At 54.6% G+C, this 25,274-nt stretch overlaps 1 long non-coding RNA gene across 2 annotated transcripts in view; it reads right to left on the bottom strand.

The window, feature by feature from the left end:
- Positions 1 to 22,949, bottom strand: part of LOC137458546 (uncharacterized) — a 28,797-nt gene extending 5,848 nt beyond the window's left edge. The window contains exons 1-5 of one of the 2 annotated variants that reach the window (XR_010991811.1): positions 22,809 to 22,949; positions 16,506 to 16,611; positions 15,934 to 16,112; positions 12,224 to 12,491; positions 9,039 to 9,165 (exon numbers count right to left, since the gene is read on the bottom strand). This is a non-coding gene — a long non-coding RNA (uncharacterized lncRNA). The remainder of the gene's footprint in view (positions 1 to 9,038; positions 9,166 to 12,223; positions 12,492 to 15,933; positions 16,113 to 16,505; positions 16,612 to 22,808) is intronic. The other variant, XR_010991812.1, reaches the window with a different exon arrangement.
- Between the last annotated feature and the right edge of the window lie 2,325 nt (positions 22,950 to 25,274).

The raw sequence follows: 25,274 nt of genomic DNA, 5'->3' as shown, positions 1-25,274 counted from the left end.
AGCAAGTCAACATCTTCCCTAAACTGAGGGCCCAAGTTCTGAGAGCTTTTCTGCTGCACTCATGTAGAACAGAGCTGAGGCAAAGCAGAAGAAAAAGAAGCCACCCAAGTATTAAATAAAGCTTTCATGATCTGTTTTGGAGACTTCAGCATCAGCTTCCCAATTCTTTACAGGCTCAGCTACTTTCAATAGGATAAATTGCAGCAAGTCATTAAAATCCAGAGCTTATTGCACACCATCTGCAGGCAGGGAGAGCTCCTCTATTCCCAAGTCAGAGCTGTGTTTCCCTGGCAGGCTGCTGCTCTGACCTGTTGCAAGGCTTCTTTCCTGCCTGTCTGCAGCAAGCTCTCCCCCCCCAGGGGGATGTGTCCACCTCTACAAGGGTCAGTTTGGCCGCAGCCAGGAGCAGGGCAAGAAGGCTGTGGGACAAGGTTCACCACCAGACAGTTTGAATGGCAGCATCCAAGCCCACCCCCCTCCCCCCCCCCCCCAAAAAAGCCCTCACATTTGCTTGATGTGCACCAAAAACCACCCAACTCAGCCTTGCAAGGAGGAGCAGCTGCTGCTGCAGAGCTTTCTGAGTGGAATGGAGAGAGAACACATTTTCCCCTCCACCCCAGACAACAACCCAGCCCAGAGAGCAGAGACAAGAAATCATCTCTGGTGTGAGGAACAATGGGCAATTTAGCTTGATTATATCCCTGCAGATCTCCCTCTTTAGGAGGGTTTGCATTGCTCTGAATGCAAACTGCTGGGTTGGGTTGGAGGGTGGATGGTTGGGTGGTTGGTTGGGGTTTTTCTCCCCCCCCCCCTCCTCCCTTCCTGTACCATCAGCTCTCGCCACCAAAAGTTGTCATTAGCTCCTGATTAAAAAGACCAAAAGGGGCTTTAAATAGAGAGTGGGAAAGAGCCCAAACAAAGAACTGCTGCTGCATCCTCAGCCTGTTGTTTCAGACTGGCTGTTGCAAATGCCAGCTTGGTTTGTTTACTGTTTGGACCCCACTGAAGCTTTTCCCTTGGAAGAGAGGGGAAAGTGGGAACCACCGGGTCGGGGTGGGAGAAAAGGAAGAGCAAAGGGAGAAGGGAGAAAGAAAGGGGCCAGCAGGAGGGCTCCTGTGTCTCCCAGGAGGGTCCTGGCAGGCCAGCAGATATGCAAGTGTGCTCAGGGAGGCAGCAAGCAAATCAAATCAGCTTCAGCAGCGAGAGGCTGACCTTTTCCATCTGCCCCCCAGCAGAAAGCCAGCTCCGACGGGGACCAAAGAGAGGGCCAGAAATAGCAAAGATCATCAAAGTCAGTCAGCAGGAAGACAGGAGACTGAAGGGAGAAGACAGGCAGGTGAAAGGACAACCTCGGGAACACCTGGAATACTGCAAGTCATCCTCTCAGGCCAGGATGCCTGGAGGCATCATCCAGCCCACTGAATACAACCCCCACCCCCCACCCCCCCCCCGGCAGGGAGGGTGCAGCCAGGTGAGGCCGGGAGCTCCCTTTGGATGCCCCGAGAAGGAGCCTGCTCTGCTTTCTGCACTAAATGGCTCATTTGGGCACATGTTTGCTGCCTCTTTCTTAATGGAACAGAGCTGCCCTCCAGCAAGGTGCAGGCAGACACCAAATAAGATCAGCCTGAGTTTCCCTGTCTGGACAGCATCCGGCCCGCAGGAGACGGCACCGATGGCTTCAAGAGGCAGCTTACAGAGGCCCAGAATCCCAGCAGGGTGAGGCTTGCAAGGGACCTCTGGGGAATCATTCAGTCCAAGCCCCAAGCTAAAGCAGGGGCACCCACAGCAGCCTGCCCAGGACCGCCACGGCCAGCTGGGGTTGGAAAGTCTCCAGAGAAAAGAAGACTCCGCAACAACCTCTCTCCGGGCAGCCTGCTCCAGGGCTCCAGCACCCTCACACCAAAGAAGTCTCTCCTCCTGTTCAGCTGGAACATCCTGGCTTGTAATTTGTGTCCCCTGCCCCTTGTCCTGTCACTGGGCACCACTGAAAACAGAATGGATCCATCCTCTTGCACCCTGCCCTTTAGCTATTGATCAGCATTGATCACATCCGCTCTCAGGCTGCTCTCCTCCAGGCTCAACAGCCCCAGGGCTCTCAGCCTTTCCTCCTCACAGAGATGCTGCAAGCCCCTCAGGATCTTTGTAGCCTCTGCTGGACTCCCTCCAGTAGTTCCCTGTCTCTCTTAACCAAGGAGCCTCAAACTGGACCTACTACCCCTGATAAAGCCTCCTTAGGTCAGTGGAGAAAGGGAGGAGACCCTCCTCTGACCTGCTGGCCACACTCCCTGTAATGCACCCCAGGAGACCATTGGCTTTCTTTGCCACAAGGGCACACTGCTGGCTCATGGTGAACGTGTCCAGAGAAGGGCAACAAGGCTGGGGAGAGGCCTTGAGCACAGCCCTGTGAGGAGAGGCTGAGGGAGCTGGGGTTGCTTAGCCTGGAGAAGAGGAGGCTCAGGGGAGACCTTATTGCTGTCTGCAACTTCCTGAAGGGAGGTTGTAGCCAGGTGGGGGTTGGTCTCTTCTCCCAGGCAACCAGCCCCAGAACAAGAGGACACAGTCTGAAGCTGTGCCAGGGGAGGTTTAGGCTGGAGGTGAGGAGAAAGCTCTTTCCAGAGAGAGTTGTTAGCCATTGGGATGTGCTGCCCAGGGAGGTGGTGGAGTCCCCATCCCTGGAGGTGTTCAAGAGGGGATTGGATGTGGCACTTGGTGCCATGGTTTAGCAGTCATGAGGTGTTGGGTGACAGGTTGGACTTGATGATCTTTGAGGTCTCTTCCAACCTTGGTGATTCTGTGGTACTGTGTGATTCTTGTCCACCATCACTACCAGGTCCTTCTCTGCCAAGCTGCTTTCCAGCAGCTCAATCCCTAACCTGTCACAGCATCACAGTATCACACAGTTCCCTAAGCCTGCACAGGGTAGTGGCTTTACAGATGCCCCAGGAAAGAGTACAGTGAGGAGGGGACCCTCCACCCCTGCACCTTTCATGACCCTGTCTCTATCCCCCTGCCTTCTGGAGAGCAAGAACACAGCTCAGGGCAGCTCACAGCTGCTCTCAGTCCCCAGCCACACCGACGCACCGCTCCAGATTGCCTCCCCATCCCAGACAGCACAGGTCCTCAACCCTCACCCAGCCCTCCAGAGCAGGAAAAAGCTACCTTCAATAAATGCAAAGCAATTCCATTCGATTCTGCCTTTTAAATGCAACACTTAATTAACCCTACTGGGGCTTCCTTGGCTCTGCTGCTTGTGTTTCCATGCCACCGAGGTTAGGAAAACACTTTCTCCCTTTGCACAGAGGGGCCCTGGCCTTCCCTCCCTGCTTCCTGCTGGCACTACATTCACCACAGCCCAGCCCCAAGCAGAAAGAGCTTCTCCCCCAGAAGCCTGCAACCAGCCTTGTAGTTTTTAACTCCTCTGGCCAAGCCTTGCTTGCATTCCAACCCAATACCCTGGGCAGGGCTCTGGCACTCGAGCAGCAGAGGAGAAACCAAGCTGTCAGCCCACAAGATCATAGTATCATAGTATCAGTCAGGGTTGGAAGGGACCACAAGGATCAGCTAGTTCCAACCCCCCTGCCATGGGCAGGGACTCCCCACACTAGATCAGCCTGGCCACAGCCTCAGCCAGCCTGGGCTTAAACACCTCCAGGGACAGGGCCCCAACCACCTCCCTGGACAACCCATTCCAGGGCTTCACCACTCTCATGGGGAAGAACTTCCTCCTCCCCTCCAGCCTGAATCTCCCCACCTCCAGCTTCATTCCATTCCCCCTAGTCCTATCACTCCCTGACATCCTGAGCAGTCCCTCCCCAGCCTTCCTGTAGCCCCCTTCAGATACTGGAAGGCCACAATGAGGTCACCTGGGAGCCTTCTCTTCTGCAGACTGAACAGCCCCAACTCCTTCAGTCTGACTCAACAGCAGAGGTGCTCCAGCCCTCTGATCATCCTCCTGGCCCTGCTCTGGACACCTTCCAGCACCTCCAGATCCCTCTTGTCATAGGGGCTCCAGAACTGGAGGCAGTACTTCAGGTGGGGTCTCCCCAGAGCTGAGCAGAGGGGGAGAATCACCTCCCTTGCCCTGCTGGCCACACTTCTCCTGCTGCAGCCCAGGATCTGATTGGCTTTCTGGGCTGCAAGTGCACACTGAGAGCTCCTGGTGAGCTTCTCCTCCCCCAGCACCCCCAAGTCTCTCTCCTCAGGGCTGCTTTCCAGCCAGTCCCTGCCCAGCCTGGATTTGTGCCTGGGACTGCCTCGACCCAGATGCAACATTTAGAGTCAGAAATGCTAAATCCTCCCAAAACCAGAGAAAGAAAGAAAAGCCAGGGTGGGGGAGGAGGGAAGAACAACCAAGCCCAGATGTTTCCAAGCAGCTGGCATCTCTGTTTCTTCCCAAGATGCTGATGAAGGCAAACTGGATGGCTTGACAGACCCCCATCGGCCGCCCTCTTCCTGCTGACAGAGAGTTCAAATCAGCTCTGCTGGATCTAATCATCTTCTCCCCTTAAATAATAAACCAGGAGGGGGAGGAGAGGAAAAGGACTCATTTATGTCACTAACTGTCGGAGGGGGGGGGGGAAAAGTGTTTACTGTGCTAAAATAGCCTGGGCTCTTGGGCTGCAGGAGCTGGGGGGAGGGAGAAAAACACCCAGGGGAGAGAGAAGCAGAGAATTGTTAGGCTTGGAAGGGACCTCAAGGCTCAGCCAGCTCCAACCCCCCTGCCATGGCCAGGGACACCTCACACTACAGCAGGTTGCTCACAGCCACATCCAGCCTGGCTGCAAACACCTCCAGGCAGGAGGCTTCCACCACCTCCCTGGGCAACCTGTGCCAGGCTCTCACCACCCTTATGGAGAAAAACTTCTTCCTGACATCCAATCTGGATCTGCTCTCTCAGTCTGTCTCCACAGGAGAGGAGCTCCAGCCCTTTGATTAAGCCAACTGGAACAAGTCCACCAAAGATTACTGCACACCAAGTTACAGATTGGATTCCAGCTCAGGAAGCCCTGAAGATGCAGGAGGTCCCTCACTGGAGCAGCCAGGGGGGGCTGGGTCTTAATCTGGCCTGTCATCAGATCCTGCCTCTTGATGGAGACTCAGCACAGCCAATGCTCTGTCCCTGCTGGAGCTAGAATGGCTGATGGCCACATTGTGCTGCTGCAGGGGCAGGAGCCCTTGAAGGGGAACCATGGAGACCCAGCCTTATCTAGGAGCCTTTCCTCATCACCTGCAGCAGGCAGCTAGGGGCAGGCACAGAGCAGAGCCCACCCTGAGCATCCCCTTCTGCCACACAGCCAAGGGATGGCAGCACAACTGGGCACACCAGCATCACTCTGCTGGACCACCAGGCGCAGTCCTCATCTTAAAACAGGGAGGTAGGACAAGAGGAAGGGGCCTCAAGCTGCACCAGGAAAGGTTTAGGTTAGACAGGAGGAAGAATTTATTCCCCCAAAGGGCTGTCAAGCCCTGGCACAAAGTGCCTGGGGAAGTGGTGGAGTCCCCACTCGTGGAGGAATTGCAAAGCTGTGTGGATGTGGAGCTGAGGGCCATGGTTTAGCACCCTAATGGTTAGACTTGATGACCTGGAAGGTCTTTCCCAGCCTAAACAATTCCATGAGCCTTGGAGCTGCTTAGGGGAGAAGCAGGTGAGAAACATGCAGGGGCAGGAGCCCTTGAAGGGGAACCATGGAGACCCAGCCTTATCTAGGAGCCTTTCCTCATCACCTGCAGCAGGCAGCTAGGGGCAGGCACAGAGCAGAGCCCACCCTGAGCATCCCCTTCTGCCACACAGCCAAGGGATGGCAGCACAACTGAGCACACCAGCATCACTCTGCTGGAGCATGGCCTTCAAGGCAGCCTTCCCAGCATGGACACAGCATTCTGCTTCCAGGCTGCTCAACAGCCTGCAGTACAGTACCCCAGTCCCTCAGCATGAATGCAGCCCAGCTTACCTCTTTTCTCTCCCCCCAGCTTCCACCCTTCCCTTTTATACTGCTGCCCACAGCTGGAACCCTGCACAGGTTTCTGCTTCCCTTGGGTGGTGTGAGCACGTTGCCGACCTTTTGGAGCTCTCCTGTGCTTCAGCAGCGATTTCTCAGCCTGGGAGACACTCTGCTGGTGGGATCTAACAGCACAGGGAAGGTGCAGAGGGAGCTGAGCCAGTGGCTCACATCTCCAGGCTGAGGTTGAGAGGCAGCAGCCACCTGCAGAAAGCAGCCAGCAGGAGGGCAGGCAGCCCTTCATTTCCTTGGTGTCCTCCCAACACCCTCTGGGATAGCTAAGAGGCCTCTCTAGATAAACCAGTGCCAAGCCAGAGTGAGGACAAACCTTGTCATGGCTGCTGCTGAGAGAGCTGAGGCTGGGAACAAGTTGCCTGCTGCTACAGGCCATGCTTTCCATCACTCCCCTTTGGGGAGGGGGCAAGCCAGGGACTGAGCTTTCCTCCTGTCAGAACTGAATCAGGGACACCTCTGTGGAGGCCTTTCTCAACCCAAACAATTCTGTGAGCACTCTGTGGCTGTCACCTCCCAGCTCCCCAAGACTGCAGCTTTGCTCACACACTAAGCAGCATCAGCTAAGTGCACCCCCAGTGAGTTTGCAGGTGATGCCAAGCTGAATGGGGGGGGGGGGGGGGGGTGATAAGGCTGAAGGATGGGATGGCATCCAGAGGGACCTGGAGAGGCTAGAGAGGTGGGCTGAGGGATGGGATGGAATGGAATGGAATGGAATGGAATGGAATGGAATGGAATGGAATGGAATGGAATGGAATAGAATTAACCAGGTTGGAAGAGACCTCAGAGATCATCAAGTCCAACCTATCACCCAGCACCATCTCATCAACTAAACCATGGCACCAAGCACCCCAGCCAGGCTCTTCCTAAACACCTCCAGGGATGGGGACTCCACCACCTCCCTGGGCAGCACATCCCAATGGCCAATCTCTCTTGCTGGAAAGAATTTCTTCCTAACATCCAGCCTAAACTTCCCCTGGCACAGCTTGAGACTGTGTCCTCTTGTTCTGGTGCTGCTTGCCTGGCAGAAGAGACCAACCCCCACCTGGCTACAACCTCCCTTCAGGGAGTTGCAGACAGCAAGAAGGTCTCCCCTGAGCCTCCTCTCCTCCAGGCTAAGCAGCCCCAGCTCCCTCAGCCTCTCCTCACAGGGCTGTGCTCCAGACCCCTCCCCAGCTTTCTTGCCCTTCTCTGGACACCTTCCAGCAGCTCAACATCTTTCCTAACCTGAGGGGCCCAGAACTGGACACAGGACTCAAGGTGTGGCCTAAGCAGTGCTGAGTCCAGGGGCAGAGTGACCTCCCTGCTCCTGCTGGCCACACTGTTCCTGATGCAGGCCAGGATGCCATTGGGCACACTGCTGGCTCATGTTCAGCCTACTCTCAACCAGCACCCCCAGGTCCCTCTCTGCCTGGCTGCTCTCAGCCACTCTGCCCCCAGCCTGTAGCACTGCATGGGGTTGTTGTGGTCAAAGGACATGCACTGCAGTAGGCAAACTGAACTAAGAGACATCTTCACTCTTGGTGCCACTGTGCCTGATCTTTAATGAGAGAGAGCCTGGGGAGTCTTACCCTGAAGGTCCATTTCAGAAGCAGGGCAGTTGAGCCAAGCTTTGAGATGCTGGGGTTTGGAAACCTTAGATCCAGAGCTGCCAACAGACATCACAGGAATTCACACACAACATAGGTGGCATTTTGCTCCTCTTCAGCCCTGAGTTTGATGTAAAGGATGGACTTGAGGATCTGGAAGGTCTTTGGCAACCCAAAAGATTCTGTGATGATCCCCAAATGGATTCAGTGGCTGCACCATATCCTCTGATCTTCCACTTTGGTGATCTGGAGGTGGTTGAACTGCCACAAGGGCTGAAGGACAGGCTGGCCACCCAGTGCTGGGACTGCCTGTGGAGGACAAGGGTGTTGGGCACAGAGGATGCTCCCTCAGGGAGGCTGCACACAGAGAGGCACATTGAGAATGAGCAGCAGGAGCCACTGGGAAGCAGTTACTCAGTGACAAGCAATGCCTCCTAAGTTAGTCCAGCAGCAGAACGTCCTTCCAGCTCCACCTGCAGGAACTTCTGCTGGTGGGAAAGCCTTGAAGGGTAGGTGGATGGGAAAGGTGATGCTCAAGCAGGTGAGGGAAGCAGCTTGGCTGAGGTTGGTGGGGAGAAGCAGGTGAGAAACATGCAGGAGCAGGAGCCCTTGAAGGGGAACCATGGAGACCCAGCCTTATCTAGGAGCCTTTCCTCATCACCTGCAGCAGGCAGCTAGGGGCAGGCACAGAGCAGAGCCCACCCTGAGCATCCCCTTCTGCCACACAGCCAAGGGATGGCAGCACAACTGAGCACACCAACATCACTCTGCTGGGCCACCAGACTCAGTCCTCATCTTAAAACAGGGAGGTAGGGCAAGAGGAAGGGGCCTCAAGCTGCACCAGGAAAGGTTTAGGCTAGACAGGAGGAAGGATTTGTTCCCCCAAAGGGCTGTGAAGTGCCTGGGGAAGAGGTGGAGTCCCCACTCATGGAGGAATTGCAAAGCTGTGTGGATGTGGTGCTGAGGGCCATGGTTTAGCACCAGAGTTGGAGAACTTGATGACCTGGAAGGTCTTTCCCAGCCTAAACAATTCTAAGAGCCTTGGAGCTGCTTCAAACAGTTTGGAGAGTCCAGGGGCTTGGGTTCCTTGGCACCATCCCACAGGCAGGTGCTGAACACAGCTTCCCAAGAGTGCCTTCTGGCAACCCCCACGACATTCCCTGCTCCATCCTGCCTCTCTGTGTGCTCAGCCTTGCTGCCTGGCTCAGCAGCTGAAGCCTCCAGAAGGAACATTTGCTGAGGCTGATTGTTTTTTTCCACAGGAGCTGCTGCAGAACCTTTTCAGGAGGAAATCTGAACTGACAGATGGGAGCAGCCATGGCCCAAGTGCCATTAAAAGAGTGAAAGGAGAAGGGGGGTCGGGGGGGGGAGGAAACAAAGCTCCTCCTCTAAGTCAGGGACCACACAAATTGGTACCAGCCTTGCACAAATTACTCACCTCTTTAATTGCAGGGTTTGACTAGCAGAAGATTACAGTGCCTGGGGATCCAGAGGCAAAAACATTGCCCTGCAACCAGTCACAACTGGGAGCACGTGGGAACTGTGTCAGCTCCGAAAGGTTCCGCCTAGAGCAAGTGGAAGGCTTCATCAGATTCACTGCCTGGCAGGGAGGGACCTGGCAGTGCTGGTTGGCAGGCAGCAGGAGCCAGTGGTGTGCCCAGGTGGCATGGAAGGCCAGTGGCATCTTGGCTTGTATGAGGACCAGGGTGGCCAGCAGCACTAGGGATGGAACTCTGCCCTGTACTCAGCACTGGTGAGGCCTCACCTCGAGCACTGAGTGCAGCTCTGGGCCTCTCACTTCAAGAATCAAGGACTCAAAGAATGTTAGGGGCTGGAAGGGACCTGCAGAGATCACCCAGGCCAAGCCCCCTGCCAAAGCAGCATCACCTAAGGGCAGTCTGCACAGGAATGCATCCAGGTGAAAGCCTCCAGAGAAGGAGACTCCACAACCTCCCTGGGCAGCCTGCTCCAGGGCTCTGCCACCCTCACTGCAAAGAAGTTTCTCCTCATGGTGAGCTGAAACCTTCTCTGTTCCAGTTTGTTTCCATTGCTCCTTAGCTGTGCACCACCCAAAGGAGCTTGGCCCCCTCCCCTTGCCCCCCACCCCTCAGCTATTGATAGACATTGATCAGCTCCCCTCTCAGCCTTCTCCTCTCCAGACTAAACAGCCCTAGGGCTCTCAGTCTCTCTCCACAGGGGAGATGCTCAAGTTCCCTAAGCATCCTCCTGGTTCTCTGTCCAGCAGGAGTCACCCACCCTGGAGATGTGGACATGGCACTCAGGGAGATGGTTTTCTGGCCATGGTGGTGGCTTTAAGCTGATGGGACATGGCTGACTGGCCATGGTAGTGGATTTAAGCTGATGAGACATGGTTGACTGGCCATGGGGGTGGCTTTAAGCTGATGGGACATGGTTTTCTGGCCATGGTGGTGGCTTTAAGATGATGGGACATGGTTTTCTGGCCATGGTGGTGGCTTTCAGCTGATGGGACATGGTTGACTGGCCATGGGGGTGGCTTTAAGCTGATGGGACATGGTTGACTGGCCATGGGGGTGGCTTTAAGCTGATGGGACATGGTTTTCTGGCCATGGTGGTGGCTTTAAGATGATGGGACATGGTTGACTGGCCATGGTGGTGGCTTTGAGCTGATGGGACATGGTTGACTGGCCATGGTGGTGGCTTTGAGCTGATGGGACATGGTTTTCTGGCCATGGTGGTGGCTTTGAGCTGATGGGACATGGTTTTCTGGCCATGGTGGTGGCTTTCAGCTGATGGTTGGAGTTCAGTGATCCTGGAGGCCTTTTGCCACCAGAAGAATTCCCTGACTTGCTGCAGGGCTTTTTGCTCTCCACCCCAGCAGCCACCAGGAGATTGCCAGGCAAAGCACAACCCCAGAGCTGCCCAGGATGAACATTTCCTCCTATTGCCTGCTTAAACAATCCCTTTACTGCAGCTGCTGCTGGTAACTTTAACAAGGCACAGCTTTTACAGCTGATACCCTGGAGCCAGTGCCACGGGGTGGGGTGCTTTGGGGCCCTCTCCTTTTTTATGGCACACCAAGAAATCACAGCAGAACAGCTCTCACCCCAGCTTTACTTCCTCCATCAGAGGGCTAAATGGAATTTGGCAGATCAAATTACCTCTCACATGGGCTGCCTATAAAAAGATGCAGCTGTAAACATCCTGCTTGCAACCTCAGAACTGACAGGTAGTGTTGCAAGGAGGAGAAAAGCAAAAGAAGCTGCTAGAGGAAAGTGCCTAACTGCAGCACCTTGAGGTCCTGATGGGCAAGAAATGATCCATGGGGCAGTGCTGTGCCCTTGTAGCCAAGAAGGCCAAGGGGGTCCTAAGGGGCATCAAGAGGAGTGCAGCTAGCAGGTCAAGGGAGGTTCTCCTCTTCCTTCTACTCTGCCCTGCTGAGACCACCCCTGGAATACTGTGTCCAGTTCTGCACTTCCCAGTTGAAGAGAGACAGGGAACTGCTGGAGAGAGTCCAGTGGAGGCTGTGAAGATGCTGAGGGGCCTGGAGCATTTCTGTGAGGAAGAAATGCTGAGGGAGAGTTGTTAGCCATTGGGATGTGCTGCCCAGGGAGGTGGTGGAGTCCCCATCCCTGGAGGTGTTCAAGAGGGGATTGGATGTGGCACTTGGTGCCATGGTTTAGTCATGAGGTGTTGGGTGACAGGTTGGACTTGATGATCTTTGAGGACTCTTCCAAACTTGGTGAATCTGTGATCCTGTGTGAGATCTTAGCCTGGGGAAGAGCAGCCTGAGGGGGGATCTTCTTGGTCTAATATCTGAAGGGTGGATGCCAAGAAGAAAGGGCCAAGCTCTCTTCACTGGTGTGCTGTGGTAGGATAAGGAGCAAGGGACACAAACTGGAACCCAGGAAGCTCCACCTCAACATAAGGGAAACCTTATCCACAGGACAGTGCTGTGCCCTTGTAGCCAAGAAGGCCAAGGGATTCCTAAGGAGTATCAAGAGGCAGCAGGTCAAGGGAGGTTCTCCTTCCACTCTACTCTGCCCTGCTGAGACCACCCCTGGAATATTGTGTCCAGTTCTGCACTTCCCAGTTGAAGAGAGACAGGGAACTGCTGGAGAGAGTCCAGTGGAGGCTGTGAAGATGCTGAGGCCTGCAGTGACAGGATGAGGGGCAGTGGTTAGGAATCAGAGCAGGGGAGATTTAGATTGGATGTCAGGAACAGGTTCTGCACCATGAGGTTCTGCACCCTTTTGATAACGTTGTTTACAGATTCACAGCATCACCAAGGCTGGAAGAGACCTCAAGGATCATCCAGTAGCACTGCATGGGGTTGCTGTGGCCAATGTGCAGAACCTGGCACTTGGATGTGTTCAATCTCCTGCCCTTGGACTCTGCCATCTGCCCAGCCTGGCAAGGTCCCTCTGCAGAGCTCTCCACCCTCTGACAGATCAACTCCTGCCCCCAGCTTGCTGTCATCTGCAGATTTACTGCTGATGGACTCAATGCCCTCATCCAGATCATCAATAAAGACACTGAACAGGACTGGGCCCAACACTGATCCCTGGGGGTTCTCCACAGAGCTGCTTTCCAGCAGGTCACCCCTCCCCTGTTCCTCCCCATGGTGAACAACTCTGCACTTACCATGGCTGAACTTCAGGAGGTTCTCCCCTGCCCCACTCTCCAGCCTGTCCAGGTCTCACTGAATGACAGCACAGCCTGAGGGGGTGTCAGCCACCTGTCCCACTTTGGTATCATCCAAAACTTGCCAAGAGTAGACTCTGACTCTTCATGCAGGTCGATGACGAAGATGTGGACTGAGACCAGGACCAGCCCTGGGGAGCACTGTGAGCTACAGGCCTCCAACTGTGCTCCTATGACCTTACAGAGGTCTGCCAGGACCTGAAGGAGCCTACAAGAAAGAAAGGAAGTGATTTATTTGCAAGGGATTGCAGTCACAGGACAAGGGGGAGTGGATGGAAGCTGGAAGAGAGCAGACTTCAGCTGGAGATTAGGAAGAAATTCTTTACAGTGAGGGTGGTGAGAGCCTGGCACAGGTTGCCCAGGGAGGTGGTGGAAGCCTCCTGCCTGGAGGTGTTTGCAGCCAGGTTGGATGTGGCTGTGAGCAACCTGCTGCAGTGTGAGGTGTCCCTGGGCATGGCAGGGGGGTTGGGACTGGCTGAGCCTTGAGGTCCCTTCCAACACAAACCATTCTGTGAAGCTACAAATCTACAAGCCAGGCACTGCACCCCTGACCCCAGCCCTCCAAGCTCTGTCCTCCAGCCAGTGTTCAATCCAGCTCCCTGCCCACCTCCTCAGCTTACCTGTGGCAATATTCATTCCTCAGCACTAATTTAGCTTCCACTCTTTGCCCTCACAGGCATTTCTCTTGCTGGTCTCTAAGTGCTCCATCAAAAGCAGCCTGGCCAGCAGACCCAGCAAGGGGATTCTGCCCCTTGGCTCTGCTCCACTCAGACCTCACCTGGAGTACTGTGCCCAGCTCTGCAGCCCTGAACAAAGGAAGGACATGGAGCTGATGGAGTGGGTCCAGAGGAGGGCCATGAAAATGATCAGGGGGTTGGAGCAGCTCTGCTACAAGGACAGGCTGAGGGAGCTGGGGGTGTTCAGCCTGGAGAAGAGGAAGCTCCAGGGAGACCTAATAGCAGCCTGCCGGTACCTGAAGGGGGTTACAAGAAGGCTGCAGAGGGACTGTTTCCAAAGGCCTGCAGTGACAGAACAAGGGGCAATGGTTTGAAAACAGAGAAGGGAAGATTTAGATTGGATGTCAGGAACAGGTTCTGCACCATGAGGGTTGTGGAACACTACAACAGGTTGCCCAGGGAGGCAGTTGAGGCCTCGTCCCTGGAGATATTTACGCACAGGCTCAACAAGGCTCTGAACAACCTGATCTGGTGGAGGATGTCCCTGCTGACTGCAGGGGGGTTGGACTGGGGGACCTTGGGAGATCCCTTCCAACCCAATGATTCCTACCTTAGACCACTTCTGCTCCTCAGCTTACCCCCTAAACTCCTGTGCCCCAACTCATCATCCCCTGCCCCAGCCCTGCCTGTTGTACCAACAGGACAGATGGGCAGAGACCAACAGGATGGCATTCAACAAGTCCAAGTGCCAGGGGCTGCACTTTGGCCACAGCAACCCCAGGCAGTGCTACAGGCTGGGGTCAGAGTGGCTGAGAGCAGCCAGGCAGAAAGAGACCTGGGCGTACTGGTTGATGGTAGGCTGAACATGAGCCTGCAGTGTGCCCAGGTGGCCAAGAAGGCCAAGGGCATCCTGGCCTGCATCAGGAACAGTGTGGCCAGCAGGAGCAGGGAGGTCATTGTGCCCCTGGACTCAGCACTGGTTAGGCCACACCTTGAGTCCTGTGTCCAGTTCTGGGCCCCTCAGCTTAGGAAAGATGTTGAGCTGCTGGAAGGTGTCCAGAGAAGGGCAAGAAAGCTGGGGAGGGGTCTGGAGCACAGCCCTGTGAGGAGAGGCTGAGGGAGCTGGGGTTGCTTAGCCTGGAGAAGAGGAGGCTCAGGGGAGACCTTCTTGCTGTCTGCAACTCCCTGAAGGGAGGTTGTAGCCAGGAGGGGGTTGGTCTCTTCTGACAGGCAAGCAGCACAAGAACAAGAGGACACAGTCTCAAGCTGTGCCAGGGGAGGTTCAGGCTGGATGTTAGGAAGAAATTCTTCCCAGCAAGAGAGACTGGCCATTGGAATGTGCTGCCCAGGGAGGTGGTGGAGTCCCCATCCCTGGAGGTGTTCAGGAAGAGCCTGGCTGGGGTGCTTGGTGCCATGGTTTAGTTGATTAGATGGTGCTGGGTGATAGGTTGGACTGGATGATCTCTGAGGTCTTTTACAACCTGGTTAATTCTAGTCTACTTCTATTCTATTCTATTCTACTTCTATTCTATTCTATCCTACCCTAGTCTATTCTACTCTTCTCTTCTCTTCTCTTCTCTTCTCTTCTCTTCTCTTCTCTTCTCTTCTCTTCTCTTCTCTTCTCCTTCTATTCTATCCTAGCCCATTCTTTTCTAGTCTATTCTACTTCTGTTCTATTCTATTCTACTGCTGTTCTGTTCTATTCTACTGCTGTTCTGTTCTATTCTACTGCTATGCTATTCTATGCTATTCTCCTAGTGGCATCTGGGCAGTGCTGAGTTCATGGTTGGAGTCTGTGATCTTTAAGGTCTTTCTCCAGCCTAAACAGTTCTCCCATCCTCCTGCCTTCCTCAGTGGGGAAGATCTCTATCACTCCCCCAGGCTTGCACAGAAGAGAAGTGTCTAAGCCTTAATTCTTGAGGGGCAAAAAAAAACCAACCCAACCTGGAAAGCATCCTCTGGAGTGTGGTATGAACAAAGCAAGTGACTCTTTCTTCCCCCACCCCTCACCACCAGGCTGAGTACTTTCTACTTGGCTGCTGTGGATGATTAAGGGAAACAATTGCACTCTGACAACATGCATTGACATTTCTGAAATGAAAAAGAAATGAAGAGCAGATTCTGGGAGGCTTGCCATTAATGAGAATGGATTGCCCTGAACAAGAGCTGTTTCTTCTTGGAAGTCTGATTCCATTCATTCTTCCCCCCCGTTCCCCCCACACCTTTTGATAATGTCACTTAGAGAATCACAGCATCACCAAGGTTGGAAGAGACCTCAAGGATCATCAAGTCCAACCTGTCACCACAGACCTCATGACTAGACCATGGCACCAAGTGCCACATCCAATCCCCTCTTGAACACCTCCAGGGATGGGGACTCCACCACCTCCCTGGGCAGCACATTCCAATGGCTAACAACTCTCTCTGGGAAGAACTTTCTCCTCACCTCCAGCCTAAACCTCCCCTGGCACAGCTTGAGACTGTGTCCTCTTGTTCTGGGGCTGCTTGCCTGGCAGAAGAGACCAACCCCCACCTGCCTACAACCTCCCTTCAGGGAAGAAGGTCTCCCCTGAGCCTCCTCTTCTCCAGGCTAAGCAACCCCAGCTCCCTCAGCCTCTCCTCACAGGGCTGTGCTCCAGACCCCTCCCCAGCTTTCTTGCCCTTCTCTGGACACCTTCCAGCAGCTCAACATCTTTCCTAACCTGAGGGGCCCAGAACTGGACACAGGACTCAAGGTGTGGCCTGACCAGTGCTGAGTCCAGGGGCACAATGCCCTCCCTGCTCCTGCTGGCCACACTGTCCCTGATGCAGGCCAGGATGCCATTGGCCTTCTTGGCCGTCTGGGCACACTGCAGGCTCATGTTCAGCCTACCATCAACCAGCACCCCCAGGTCCCTCTCTGCCTGGCACCATTAGAAGGTGTCAGGGAACCCTTTAGAGGGAAGCCCTGTAGGAAACTGGGACTCCTCTTACTTTAAGCTTGGGAACCAGACCAAAGAATTAGGGCATCGTCTCGATTTTCATCAAAGCCAGCACGGGGAACTGCAGGGCTGTGCTCCTCTCAGTTCCCCTCCTTTAAACAGCTCCTTCTCCTCGGTGCAACATCCACAGGAGCGCTTTTCCTCGGGTAATTGTTGTTGTTTCCTCCCTCCCTGCAATCAGAAGGAAAAGCTGCTGAGAGGTGCAGGCAACAGACTGCTTAAAGAGGCTGTTGACAACTCCCAGGAAACTTCTTACATTTCCAAAGCACTCTGCCCACATTCCTCCTATTTTCTGTGCTCCTTAAGCTCCTCAATTTAGCAGACAAAGCCATTTGCATGAAAATAGCATCTTGAGCCTTCCTTACCCAAGGCTTACAATGCCCTCCTTAGTGAGAGGGGAGAGGGGGGGAGAGAGAAAAAAGCAAGCAAGCAAGAAGGAAGGCAAAGAAGCCACCACATAATTGTGGAATTACATGTTGAACACCTCAGGTAGCTGGAGGGGGGAGGAGGAGGAGGAGGAGGAGGAGGAGGAAGCAGCAAACTGATTGCAAACATTTTTCTTGCCTTTTACATCCCATCAAGTTCTCATTCTCCGGCTGCCACTCACGAGGGTACTCCTGGATCCATTAATCCCCTGTCATTATCGTCCTCCAAAGGCAAGGAGCACTTCCTATCACAGCAAAGACAAATTCATTTAGTGGTTTGCCTGTCTGGGTGGCTAAAAATACACAGAGAGGCTTCCTCTCTGGCCGGCAGGGAGAACGTTCTCTGCTGAGCTATTCTTGGACCTAACACACCCCCCCCAAGGAAAACATCCCAGAGAAATTAAGCACAGGAACACAATGAGAGGATTCCCTCTGAGGTCATGGAGGGAGGTGCTGCTCCCCCTCTGCTCTGCCCTGCTGAGACCTCACCTGCAATGCTGTGTCCAGTTCTGGGCTCCCCAGTTCAAGAGAGACAGAGACCTGCTGGAGAGAGCCCAACAGAGAGCCAGGAGGATGCTTAGGGGACTTGAGCATCTCCCCTGTGGAGAGAGACTGAGAGCCCTGGGGCTGCTTAGTCTGGAGAAGAGAAGGCTGAGAGGGGATCTGATCAATGTCTATCAATAGCTGAGGGGTGGGGGGCAAGGGGAGGGGGCCAAGCTCCTTTGGGTGGTGCACAGTGCTAAGCCAAGGAACAATGGAGACAAAGTGGAACAGAGGTTTCAGCTCAACATGAGGAGGAACTGCCAATGGCATCCTGGCCTGCATCAGGAACAGTGTGGCCAGCAGGAGCAGGGAGGGCATTCTGCCCCTGGACTCAGCATTAGTTAGGCCACATATTGAGTCCAGTTCTGGGCTCCTCAGGTTAGGAAAGATGTTGAGCTGCTGGAAGGTGTCCAGAGAAGGGCAAGAAAGCTGGGGAGGGGTCTGGAGCACAGCCCTGTGAGGAGAGGCTGAGGGAGCTGGGGTTGCTTAGCCTGGAGAAGAGGAGGCTCAGGGGAGACCTTCTTGCTGTCTGCAACTCCCTGAAGGGAGGTTGTAGCCAGGTGGGGGTTGGTCTCTTCTTCCAGGCAAGCAGCACCAGAACAAGAGGACACAGTCTCAAGCTGTGCCAGGGGAGGTTTAGGCTGGAGGTGAGGAAGAAGTTCTTCCCAGCAAGAGAGAGAGCTTGGCCATTGGAATGTGCTGCCCAGGGAGGTGGTGGAGTCCCCATCCCTGGAGGTGTTTAGGCAGAGCCTGGCTGGGGTGCTTGGTGCCATGGTTTAGTTGATCAGATGGTGTTGGGTGATAGGTTGGACTTGATGATCTGAAAGGTCTTTTGCAACCTGGTCTATGCTATGCTATGCTATGCTATTCTTTCCAGCGAGGGTGCCAGAGCCCTGGAGCAGGCTGCCCAGAGAGGCTGTGGAGTCTCCTTCCCTGGAGGCTTTCAAACCCCACCTGGATGCATTCCTGTGTGGACTGCCCTAGGTCATCCTGCTTTTAGCAGGGGGGTTGGACTTGACAATCTCTGGAGGTGGTGTCCCTCCTCAAATGTTCTGTGATTCCAGCTGTCAGCCACCATGCCTGCTAAAGCATGTCCCAGACTGCCATGTCCACACATTTCTTGAACACCTCCAGAGACAGTGAGGCCATCACCTCCCTGGGCAGCCTGTTCCAATGCCAGACCAAATGGCTGGAACCTGTGATGCATCTGACAGCTCAGCAGACTGCTAGCTGGGAGATGAAATCAGTTCCCAAATGAGATTCATGGCTTCACATAATGGTCAGGGCTGGAAGGAACCTCAAGGCTCAGCCAGTTCCAACCCCCCTGCCATGCCCAGGGACACCTCACACTCCAGCAGGTTGCTCACAGCCACATCCAGCCTGGCTGCAAACACCTCCAGGCAGGAGGCTTCCACCACCTCCCTGGGCAACCTGTGCCAGGCTCTCACCAACCTCACAGCAAACAATTTCTCCCTAATCTCCAGTCTAGATCTGCCCTCCCCAGACTTCAGTCCATTCCCTCTCATCCTATCACTCCAAGCCCTTGGCAAAGTCCCTCCCAAGCTTTCTTGTAGCTCCCTTCAGGTACTTGAAGGTCACTCTAAGGTCTGCCTGGAGCCTTCTCTTCTCCAGAGACTGAACCCTCTCAGCCGGTCCCCACAGTGGAGGTTCTCCAGCCCTCTGTCCAGCTTCTGGACCCACTCCATGTCCCTCCCTGTGCTGGGGGTGCCAGAACTGGAGCCAGGTCTCCAGGTAGGGTCTCAGCAGAGCAGAGGAGCAGAATCCCCTCCCTGTGCTGCTGCTCTCCCTGCTCTGGATGCAGCCCAGCACACAGCTGCCTGCTGGGCTGCCAGAGACCACTGCTGGCTCCTGGGGACTTTGTTACCAGCTGACACCCCCAGGGCCTTCTCCTCCAGACTGCTCTCCAGCCACTCCTCTCCCAGCCTGGATTTGTGCTTGGGTTTGCCCCACCCCAGCTCTTTGCCCTGGCCCTTGTTGGAACTTCATGAGATGATCTCCCACAAATCCAGCATCCTGTGAGCTCCAGCAAGGCTGTGATGCACAGAAGTGTTATGCAAGCAAAGAAAGAATCTCTTGGGCAGGCAGCAGCTCTCACACTTAAGGACACTGCACTTCCAGCTAGCATCTTAAATTGCAGCAGACAGTAAACAGGACACTTAGCATCTCCACATGCTCCAGAGAGGTAAAAAAACAACCCATAAGGCAAAGCAGGGTGTCTGGCAGGTCGTGTATTTGCTGCTGTTTCAACTGCAGTCTCAAAGAGCTGGCTGCCAATGCTGAACACTGGGATAGGCAAGGATGGCTCAGGGCTGGCAGCCAGCCTAGGCTCCAGTGCCAGTGCAGTGGTTGTGGACAAGAGACCATTGAATTGTCAGGGTTGGAAGGGACCTCAAGGCTCAGCCAGTTCCAACCCCCTGCCATGGCCAGGGACACCTCACACTGCAGCAGGTTGCTCACAGCCACATCCAGCCTGGCTGCAAACACCTCCAGCCAGGAGGCTTCCACCACCTCCCTGGGCAACCTGTGCCAGGCTCTCACCACCCTCATGGGCAACAACTTCTTCCTCACATCCAATCTCAATTTACCCACTTCTAGCTTTGCTCCATTCCCCCCAGTCCTATCACTCCCTGACAGCCTCTGAAGTCCCTCCCCAGCTTTCTTGTAGCCCCCTTCAGACACTGGAAGGCCACAAGAAGGTCTCCTCAGAGCCTTCTCTTCTTCAGACTGAGCAACCCCAACTCCTTCAGTCTGTCTCCATAGCAGAGCAGCTCCAGCCCTCTGCTCATCCTCCTGGCCCTTCTCTGGACACCTTCCAGCACCTGCAGATCCTTCCTGTGCTAGGGGCTCCAGACCTGGAGGCAGTACTCCAGGTGTGGTCTCAGCAGGGCAGAGCAGAGGGGCAGAATCCCCTCCCTTGCCCTGCTGGCCACACTTCTCCTGATGCAGCCCAGGCTCTGCTTGGCTTTCTGGGCTGCAAGTGCTCACTGCTGGCTCCTGTTGAGCTTCTCATCCCCCAGCATCCCCAAGGCCTTTTCTCCAGGGCTGCTCTCCAGCCAGTCCCTGCCCAGCCTCTATCCATGCTTGGGATTACCCTGACCCAAGCACCAATTCTCCCTGGACCCTTCTGAACTCACTTAATGAACTGCTCACACACACACACACATAAAGAATAAGAGGAGGCCACAAAGATGCTGCAAGGGCTGGAGGACAGGCTCAGAGAGTTGGGGTGGTTCAGCCTGGAGAAGAGAAGGCTTCAGGGAGACCTTCTGGTGGCCTTTCAGTACTTAAAGGAGCTGCTCAGAAAGCTGGGGCCAGACTTGCTAGCAGGGCCTGTTGTGACAGGGCAAGGGGTGATGGCTTACACTGAAAGGAGGAGATCTGAACTGGAGAGAAGGAAGACATCTCTCACTCTGAGAGAGGTGAGCCCCTGTGGTAGAAGCTCCAAACCTGGGAGCAACTTGCTCTAGCTGACTGTGTCCCAGCTCATTGCCAGGGGTTTGGACAAGATGACTTCTAGAGGTCTGTCCCAAGCCAAACTCTTCCCTGACTCCATGAAACAGAGGTGGCTGGAGCAAACATCTTTGGTCCTTCCCAGCCCCACCTGCTGACATCTGAAAGCAAAGGCCCTCTGGCCAAACCTGTACCACACAGCTGATCATACTGATGAATCACCCAGCTTCCTCAGGTACTTAGAACACCAGAACCAAAGGAGAAGCACCAGCTGTGTGCCTTAGGCAGCTCCAAACTCCAGCACAAACAACTGGAGTCATCTCCCTGTACTTGGCTGTGTCTCCATCAGTGGGTGGGTGAACAGGTTGCAGCTACTTAGGTGGTGTCAGAGCAGCAGGAGAGGGGAGGGGAGGCAAAGTGTGATTCAGTTTACCTACCTGCACTCACTCTGTCTCCCTTTTATCACCCACAAAGCAGAGGATGATGTTATCCAAAGTGCCTGTGACTCACAGAATGACAGTGCTGGGTGGCCACCTGAACACCAGGGCAGCCACCCCAGGTTTGAGGCTCCTCTGGAGACACCCTGCAGGCCATTTGGTAGCTCAGAGAGCTCTCAAGCACCTTCACACAGTGGCCTGCTCAGAGCAAGAGCCTCACACCCTCCTGCTTAGCCCTACCTGGGGGTGTTAGAGCCATTCACAGACACCAGCAAACCTGGGGGGCTTCACAAGAGCTTTGCCTCCTGAAGTCCTGACATGAGCTCCACATTTCTGCTTCAAAATGCCTGGCAGAGGAGACATTGCTGCCATAGAAACCTTGAACTCTCATGGGGAGGGGAGAGAAATCAACTATTGACTCACCTGAGCAGGTGACCTCATTCCTGTGCATAGAATCATAGAACCAATAAGGTTGGAAAAGACCTCAGAGATCATCAAGTCCAACCTGTGACCCAGCACCTCATGACTGCTAAACCATGGCACCAAGTGCCACATCCAATCCCCTCTGGAACACCTCCAGGGATGGGGACTCCACCACCTCCCTGGGCAGCACATTCCAATGGCCAATCACTCTTGCTGGGAAGAACTTCTTCCTCACCTCCAGCCTAAACTTCCCCTGGCACAGCTTGAGACTGTGTCCTCTTGTTCTGGTGCTGCTTGCCTGGAATGGAATAGAATGGAATGGAATAAACCAGGTTGGAAGAGACCTCAGAGATCATCAAGTCCAACCTATCACCCAACACCATCTAAGCAAGTAAACCTCTGAGTCTCCTCCTCTCCAGGCTAAGCAACCCCAGCTCCCTCAGCCTCTCCTCACAGGGCTGTGCTCCAGACCCCTCCCCAGCTTTCTTGCCCTTCTCTGGACACCTTCCAGCATCTCAACATCTTTCCTAACCCAAGGGGCCCAGAACTGGGCACAGGACTCAAGGTGTGGCCTAACCTGTGCTGAGTCCAGGGGCACAATGACCTCCCTGCTCCTGCTGGCCACACTGTTAGATTAGATTCTGTCTCATACCTTAGATTCTGTCTCATACATTAGATTCCCTCTCATACACTAGATTATCCCTGGAGGTGTTCAAGAGGGGATTGGATGTGGCACTTGGTGCCATGGTCTAGTTATGAGGTGTTGGGTGACAGGTTGGACTTGATGATCTTTGAGGTCTCTTCCAACCTTGGTGATTCTGTGATCTATGATCAGATTCCCTCTCACCCCTTAGACTCTCTCCCACACCTTAGACTCCCTCTCACCCCCTAGACTCTCTCCCACACCTTAGAGTCTCACACCTTAGCTTCTCTCTCACACCTTAGCTTCTCTCTCACACCTTAGCTTCTCTCTCACACCTTAGCTTCTCTCTCACACCTTAGACTCTCCCTCACACCCCTTAGACTCTCCCTCACCCCTTAGACTCTCTCCCACACCTTAGCTTCTCCCTCATAGTTTAGACTCTCTCTCATTCCTGCCTCACAAAGAATTATTTTGCAGGACCCTGGGTAATTAAAGCAATAAAGCAGGAGTGAAAGCCTGGCCTGGTGCCACCTTTTAAGCAGCACCACTGTGGCTGGGGTGTTGCATTAACAGCTGCTAGCCTGTTGCAGGGAGGGGGGTGAGGGGAGAGCAAGAGGAGAAGCAGCAAGAGCAGAAAGAGCAAGGGGGGAGCAGCTGATATTTTCCATCAACAGTGGAAATAACAGTGGAGTGCTTTCAGTGCTCAGCCTTCAGAGTGCCCATGCTCTTCACTAACACAGCTACCTGCCTGCCCCTTCTGCAGCCCTGCTAAATCAGCTGCATTTGTTCTAGGCAAAGCTTCTTTACCAAGCACTGCATCCAGCATGGCTCAGCACCCAGGGAGGAGGCCACTAAGGGCAAAGGAAAAATGGCTCAAGGGGGATGCTGGGAGAAGAAATGCCTCTTTAGGCTACAAATTGCTCACCACAGCAGCTCCTGGCCAAGCTAGGAGGGATCTGGAGGTGGTTTGGGTCATCTGCTTCTGCTCAGCTCAGGGTACTTCATACTTTGTCCCATTGAAGGCATCTTGGTGTCCTCAAAGGTCAAAAAGGGGGGGTGGGGATCACAGGCTCCTGGAGGGAGAAGTAGACAGCTCAAAAGGTGGTCTCAGTCAGGACACCCTAACCATCCTCCTCCCCTGAGCCTCCTCTTCTCCAGGCTAAGCAACCCCAGCTCCCTCAGCCTCTCCTCACAGGGCTGTGCTCCAGACCCCTCCCCAGCTTTCTTGCCCTTCTCTGGACACCTTCCAGCAGCTCAACATCTTTCCTAACCTGAGGAGCCCAGAACTGGACACAGGACTCAAGGGGTGGCCTAACCAGTGCTGAGTCCAGGGGCACAATGACCACCCTGCTCCTGCTGGCCACACTGTTCCTGATGCAGGCCAGGATGCCCTTGGCCTTCTTGGCTGCCTGGGCACACTGCAGGCTCATGTTCAGCCTACCATCAACCAGCACCCCCAGGTCCCTTTCTGCCTGGCTGCTCTCAGCCACTCTGACCCCAGCCTGTAGCACTGCCTGGGGTTGCTGTAGCCAAAGTGCAGCACCTGGCACTTGGATGTGTTCAATCTCCTGCCCTTGGACTCTGCCCATCTGCCCAGCCTGGCAAGGTCCCTCTGCAGAGCCTCTCTACCCTCCAGCAGATCAACTCCTGCCCCCAGCTTGGTCTCATCTGCAGATTTGCTGATGACTGACTCAATGCCCTCATCCAGATCATCAATGAAGATGTTAAAGAGCACAGGGCCCAGCACTGATCCCTGGGGCACACCACTGGTGCCTGGCTGCCAGCTGGCTGTGGCACCATTCACCACCACTCTCTGGGCTCAGCCTCCAGCCAGTTCCTAACCCAGCTCAGAGTGCTGCTGTCCCAGCCAGGGGCTGGCAGCTTGGCCAGCAGTTTGCTCACCTCTCCTGGTTATTTAAAGCTGAGTGAAGCTCCTGGAGCCTTTTAAATGCTCAGGGCTTCAGGTTTCATCAGTGGTTACTCTCACCTGTCATTATCTTCTGCTCTAGTCTCTGTGCCCTGATCCCTTTGATCCATTTACTGCAAGATCCACTTAACTGCAGTCCCCCGAGCCCTCAGTCTTTGATGCAACACCCGACCAGCCCTTCGCTGGAGCCTCTTCCCTTCTGCCAAAGAGCTCTCCAGCAGCAGCCTGATGTTCCAGCCAAACCCTTCTCCAAGGCCCCTTCACACACAGCAGAGCCTGCAAACTCTCTTTTCAATCAGTCCCCAGGTTCTCTTATGTGCAAGTAGCTCTTGTCCCCACAGCACCGTGGCCCTCCTGGGCTGGGGACAAAGCCTCTCCCTGCACCCAGAGTGGTGTTTATGAGCCAGGGTGCATTAACCTTTCCTCTCAGCAGCCTGCAGGTGGAGAACAATGTTGATCTAAAAAGCCACCCAAGGCTCTGATAGCCAGGTGAGAGCACACAGCGTGGCTTAAGGCTGGTGGAGCTGCCCCGGGGTGATTTGATGAGGGACATCATCATCACAGGAGAAGTGTTTGGAGTGTGCCTACAGAGCTCTTCAAAGCACCAGGCAGCAGCAGCAGCTCATTTTCTCTGTTCTGCCAGAGCCCCTGTGAACTTCTGGAGGCATGAATACCTGCCCCAGAGTCATTAAGGCTGGAGAAGACAGAGCTCTAAGATCACCGAGTCCAGCCCTTGACCTAACGCCACCATGGCCACTCAACCACGTCCTGAGGGGCCAGGGCTGTGCTTTTGTTGAGCACCTCCATGGGTAGCCTCACCCCTGGGGGGGTTTGCAGGTCAGGCTGGATGTGGCTGTGAGCAGCCTGCTCTGGTGTGAGGTTAATGTGCTGCCCAGGGAGGTGGTGGAGTCCCCATCCCTGCAGGCATTCAAGAGGGCACTGGGTGTGGCACTCAGTGCCATGGTTTAGTAGTCCTGAGGTGTTGGGTGACAGGTTGGACTGGATGATCCTTGAGGTCTCTTCCAAACTTGATGATCACAGTATCACAGTATCACAGTACAACTAAGGTTGGAAGAGACCTCGAGGATCATCAAGTCCAAGCTGTCACCACAGACCTCATGACTAAACCATGGCACCAAGTGCCCACATCCAATCCCCCCTTGAACACCTCCAGGGATGGGGACTCCACCACCTCCCTGGGCAGCACATTCCAATGGCTAACAACTCTCTCTGGGAAGAACTTTCTCCTCACCTCCAGCTGGGGAGGGACTTTTGAGGGTGTCAGGGAGTGATAGGACTGGGGGGGAATGGAGCAAAACTAGAAGTGGGTAGATTGAGATTGGCTGTGAGGAAGAAGTTGTTCCCCATGAGGGTGGTGAGAGCCTGGCACAGGTTGCCCAGGGAGGTGGTGGAAGCCTCCTGCCTGGAGGTGTTTGCAGCCAGGCTGGATGTGGCTGTGAGCAA

Source organism: Melanerpes formicivorus, unplaced genomic scaffold (genome assembly GCF_026170545.1).
Source record: "Melanerpes formicivorus ecotype bairdi unplaced genomic scaffold, bMelFor1.0.p_v2 SCAF_257, whole genome shotgun sequence".
Classification (NCBI taxonomy): Eukaryota; Metazoa; Chordata; class Aves; order Piciformes; family Picidae; genus Melanerpes; species Melanerpes formicivorus.
This window is presented reverse-complemented; position numbering and strand designations above follow the sequence as displayed.